Source organism: Magnolia sinica, chromosome 10 (genome assembly GCF_029962835.1).
Source record: "Magnolia sinica isolate HGM2019 chromosome 10, MsV1, whole genome shotgun sequence".
Lineage (NCBI taxonomy): Eukaryota > Viridiplantae > Streptophyta > Magnoliopsida > Magnoliales > Magnoliaceae > Magnolia > Magnolia sinica.
The window spans coordinates 2,213,182-2,219,069 of record NC_080582.1 but is presented as its reverse complement, the minus strand read 5'-3'; the positions used below and the strand labels follow the sequence as shown (position 1 = coordinate 2,219,069).

Below are 5,888 nucleotides of genomic sequence, written 5' to 3'. Positions count from 1 at the left end.
ATAGCCGCCATAGGCATATCGTGGTTGGTAGGATTGGATACCGAAAATCTTATTCTACATAGGGTGCTATAGATATCCCTGGGTGAAAGTCCTTAAACTCTTATGGTACCAGGAGGTTGCTCCAACGTCTAGACCGAGTGGGTGCATAAGCGCCGAGTGTCGATTACCAGGAGGTCGCGCTTTCCACTGTGTCGTGGTCGGTTGGAAGGGGGTGCGACCTTACCCGCCAGAGAGGAGGGGGCAAAGCTAGGCTGAGTTTGACCAGCTCGAGAAATAAGTCCGCTATCGACAAGCTGAGCCCGATATTGGCAGGCGAATAGTGAGGTCTCTTCCACTTACCTTATTACGCGCGATGGGGCGGCAATCTGGTTAGAGTGTACTAGACCCCGGTGATATTCTAGAGTTGAGCTGTATTGATATGTGGACTTAGATGAGGATTCGCATGCTTGAGTTGTATTTCGCACCGCATAGCCCTGGTATGGCCGACATCATTCATGCCTTGCACCGCATGGCCTTGGTACGGCTAATAGCATTCATGGATTCATCAGCATATTTCGTATTACTCTGATACTGCATAATTGTATTACTATCTTACACATACACTTACACCACCCTTTAAGCTTTTCATAAGCTTATGCACGACCGTTGCGTGCAGGTGACGTTGGATCGCAGCAGCGTTGAGGCAGGAGCGCATATTAGATCAACTTGGAGCTTTTTACCCATTATTATTATATTTCCCTTTATGCTCATTGTACTTGTAAAGTTTTTTATCATAGTTGTTGAGGGTCAAATATTGCATATCAGACCCATTCATTGCATGGATTTACAAGCATGACACTGTTTAATAGCCTAATTTAATTGAATTTGTGATGCAGGGCGTCTTTATGAGCTTGGACTGGGAAAGGACACTAAAAAGCATGGATTTACCGATCTGATGACACTAAAGCAGGGGACGGACTCCAGGGGATAAAGATCGAAGAAATTACACTCCAGGGATCTAAGTAATTAATGGTAAAAGAAGTCTGAAAATCTTCTCGAATGCAAGATCATAGGGTTCCCACCATGTGTTTGGCTCAAAACTTTATATCTGGCCTGAGGACCATAAATGAACCGTACACGTAAAATTTCAGCTCCTAGATCACTGTGAAAGTGGCCCAACGGACAGATCAGCCCACAAATTACTGATTTGGGGCCCACCTGATCTTTGGATACACCTCATCTGCGGTCACAACGCCTTAAATCAAGTGAGGAACTAGATGGACGGTGCAGATTTCTCGCAAACTTCATAAGTGGACTACATATGAGACGAGTGTGCACAGGGCACATGCGCATGAGAAGTACACCGGACGGAGAGTCCGGTCAAACGGAGGACTGACCGAATCCTGTTTTTAAAAGGAAACAGCGTCAGACGCTGTTTCGCCGGGCGATCATCAGTGGGCCCCACTTGCTCTTCAAAAGATTAATCTGAACCTTTCATCATATTCCCAGGGTCCATGTTACCATGGCCTAGGTGGATGAATGACAAAAGACACCGGATATCGATTTTTGAGCGTTAAAACAGACGACTGACGGCTGAATGATAGCATCCATGGACCACACCGATTTGGACCCAAAAACAGCAATTCCCGACTGAAATTCCGAGGGGAAACCAGTGGACGGTGTGGATTTCCTTGATAAGCCACTTGTGGGCCTCACCATCGTCACAGCGTGATGATACGCAGGCTCTGTTTCGCGACCGGACGCCGTCCGATTTTTGCGGCAAATTGTGCGCTCGTGGGGCTGATCGGACGGACGATCTGAACCGTCCATCATGAAGGTCTGCTCGAAAGCTCCCAGAGGACGTTGTCCTTTTGGAAGGGAAGCAAAGAAGAAAAATAGGGGAAGACTCCGATCTAGCTGCTGTGCGTAAACGGCGTCTCCGCAGCCAAGTCGTTCGCGGACTCCGGCCTTCCGCACAACCTCCTGCTCTATATGAGGGAAGAACAGGATTCGGAGAAGGGGGAGAGTTGGTGTAGAGGAGCAACTACGGTTGGAACGTGAGGATAAAAGAAAAGAACAGAAAATAGGGAGTTTAGGGGGCTGCTGTGGAGAACGTGGGAAGGAAAACGGATTGGTTGCCGAACGTGGAGCAGTTGCTGCTGCTGTGCATGATCAGGGATTGAAGGATCTTGGGTTGGAAAAGAGGCTACTGCTGAACGTGATTGCTGCTGCACGAGGGAGGAAAGGAACAAACGTAAAGCGGTTCTTGTTCTCTCTTTCCTTCTTTTCCTTTTCTCTCCCTGTTTTATTTTTATTTTGCCGTTTTAATCAACCATTCATGTGCAGCTAATCCTCTTAGCTAGGGCTAAGAGGTGAAGCTTGTAGTCTGATGGGAGAAACTTTGCTGGTGCCTATTGTTTAGATGGACTGATATTGATTTTTGTTCAAATTAAAAAGGGTACTTTCAGTTATTTTTAAGGGTTTGTTGTGACTGAAATTACAATGGATCTGCGATGATTTTGAGTATTTCTTTCTTCCTTTTGATGCTCATGACATCAGGAAGCCCTGTTGTTCATCATGGCTCCATGGGCATGGTAAGATGACAGTACCCTTCCTGATCTTCATGGCATGTTGATTGATTGATAATTAGATTAATTCTGTTGTTTGCTTTGTCTCCTGGGCATGGTTTGGTGATGGAATCCATTCTAATTCATCCATTCTTCATCTTTTGAAACCTATATCAATGGCAGTACAGTAAATTCTCATAATTTTTGATCCTGGCATACGATCTCCCTGATCTCTACAAGTGGATCCTCTGAATCCCTAGTTCCCTTTCTCTGAATTCCTGAAAGTCTTAGATAAATCTTCCACAATTATTCCTTAAATTATATTTGGTTTAAATCACATCTTAGTCTAGTTCTAGTTCTACTTGGTTTCAGATAACGTACAGGTATCAGTCCCTGTGGATTCGACCTCGGTCTTACCGAGTTTATTACTACATCACAACCCTGCACTTGGGGTGTGAACAAGTTTTTGGCGACGGTTACGTTTTTCTGAAATTAATTAGTTTTAGAATTAGGTTAGGATTAGGATTTTACTTACTTTAGGATAGAAGTTTTTATTTTATTTTATTCTATTTTTAGAACTTAACCTGTTTTCCTGTTTTGTAGGATCCTGACATAAGTTTTAAATTGGTAATTCCTTCCTAATCTCTCTCGCTTTCTACCTTTTAGAATTAGGGTTTAAATTTTGAAATTTTTAATTCTAGTCTTCTTTTTTCTATTTTTAGGAAGCAATTTATTTTTAGAAACTAGGGTAGTTATTTCCCTTTCTAGAAAAATCCTCTAATTTTCGAAACTTTTCTCTTTTGTTTTTCACTTTCTATTTTTAACTCTTTTTAAAATCTAATTTGTTTCCTCATTTATTTTTAGGATTTTTGTTTAGAAACTAACCCTCTTATTTCGTAGGCCTTTAAGATAGAAATCTCTAATTTGGTAAGCTCTTTCCCTACTTCCTATCTTTCAGTTCTCTTTTAATAATCTACTTTCTAGTTAGATCTTTCCTAATTTAGTTTAGAAATCTCCACTTTCTTTTAAGAATTCATTCTTTTAGAAATTAATTTACTGCTATTTTTCTTTTTAGAATCTAACTTATTTTTATTTTATTTTGCAGGTTTTTAACTTAGGACTTCAATTTGGTAATTTCTTTCCAACTCTCTCTTTCCTTCTAGATTTTCTTTTCCTTTCTTAGGATTAGGTTTTTAATTGAGGGCTGCGAGTGTTTTCATGCCCAAGTGGGCCCGTGACAACACTCGACGTCTCTTAACTGAAGGAGGACTGGTTGAGGGGTTGACTATCCATCGCAGGATTAGACACCGCTCGAAATCCCCTGAGTTAACTGAGGTTATGGCTGAAGACCAACCTCCTCTACTTCCACCCAGGGTAGAAGATACCCAAGATGAAAATGAGGTGCAACAGGCACCCCCGCCTCGTACTTTACGAGATTTTCTACAACCGGCGGGAGTGAGTACGCCCTCATGCATGATTTTTCCTGAAAATACAGGACAAATGGACATCAAGCCGGAGTTATCCAACTCCTTCCCAAATTCCATGGACTTGAATCGGAAAGTATATACATTTGAAAGAGTTCGATGAAATTATAGCTACATTATGTTTTCCTAATGTATCCGAGGATACAATTAGGCCTGAAACTCTTTCCTTTTCCTTAAAAGAGAAAGCTAAGACGTGGTTACATTCACTCGTCCTAGATCCATTGGCACATGGAGCGACATGCAGAGGGAATATAAAAATTCTTCCCACATCATAAAACGATTACCCTCGAAAGCGATCATGAACTTTGCCCAAAAGGAAGATGAAACATTCTTTCAATGTTGGGAAAGGTTCAAAGATTTGGTCAGTTCATGCCCACAACACGGATTTGAAACGTGGCGCATTACAAATTTTTTCTATGATGGACTGACATCTTCCATGCGCCAAATGGTCGAGACAATGTGTAATGGAGAGTTCATTAATAAAGATATCGACGAGGTATGGGACTACCTCGATAGTCTTGCTGAAAAAACACAATCATGGGATTATTACATAAAATCGAACACCACGTCTAGGCCGACTCAATTAAAGGAGAAAGGTGGATTATATCTCTTGAAAGAAGAGGATGATCTCAAGTGTAAAGTGACTACGCTCATAAGGAAAGTTGAGGCCATGGAAGGAAAGAAGGATAAGGTCAATGAAATTGTTTGCGGCATCTGTGATTGCAACATTCACACAACTGAAAACTGTCCTACAATACCTGCCTTTCGAGGAGTGTTGAATGAACAAGCCAATGCCGTAAATAACTATCAAAGACCTTTTACTGGACCTAACTCCAACACATACAATCCTGGCTGGAAAAATCATCCAAACTTTAGTTGGAGGAATGGACAAACGGCGACTCTTCCAGGTTTCTTCAATCAAAATCCAAATCAAGTGAAACCTCAAGAGGAACCGGTTCAAAATCCCATACAAGAGCTGGGCAATGCGGGGAATCACAGATTTTATGCAAAAGATAGATTCTCGTATGACGGTTATAGAAAAGGGGATGCTTCCTGCACAACCTCTCCCTAATCCTAAACCGCAATACGAGAATAATGATCCCAGCTCTTCAAATCAGATGGGACATGCTAAATCCATCACCACTCTTAGGAGTGGGAAGATCATTGATAAAACTCTTCCGGTTAGGCCCGAAAAGCCTCAAGAACCAAAAGAGGACAACAATGATGGATCCAGTGATGCCCCACAAAAAGTGGAACCGGAACTTCTAGAGAAGCCAGTTGCTCCATTCCCCCAACGGTTGGTTTCACCAAAACCTCTCTCTAACTCTCAGTGATATCTTAGAGGTGTTGAAACAGTGAAAGTCAACATTCCTCTACTTGATGTCGTTAAACGATACCTTCATATGCCAAATTCCTAAAAGACTTATGCACGACCAAGCGACGGAAAATTATTCAAAAGAAAATCTTCTTGACCGAGAAAGTGAGTGCCATCCTGAAGCAAGACGTGCTGCAAAGAACCCGGTAGGCCAACCATATCATGTGTAATCGGGAACCATCGAATTGATCACGCACTTCTTGACTTAGGAGCGAGCGTCAATCTGATTCCCTACTCGGTATACAAACAGTTAGGTTTGGGTGAATTAAAACCCACCCTAACCACACTACAACTGACTGATCGCTCTGTTCGTGTACCAAGAGGGATAATTGAGGATGTGTTGGTCCAAGTTGATAGATTTTACTACCCTGTAGACTTTATCATCCTGGACACCGAACCCATCAATAACATGAGCACTCAGATTCCCGTCATTCTTGGTCGCCCATTCCTTGCCACGTCAAATGCAATTATCAATTGTAGGAA

General features: G+C 42.2%; 1 non-coding gene across 1 annotated transcript; it reads right to left on the bottom strand.

Annotated features, from left to right (window-relative positions):
- Positions 1 to 4,312: 4,312 nt before the first annotated feature.
- On the bottom strand, positions 4,313 to 4,417 carry LOC131217817 (small nucleolar RNA R71). Its single transcript, XR_009157407.1, has one exon. It is a non-coding gene; the product is annotated as a small nucleolar RNA R71 (small nucleolar RNA).
- Positions 4,418 to 5,888: the final 1,471 nt, after the last annotated feature.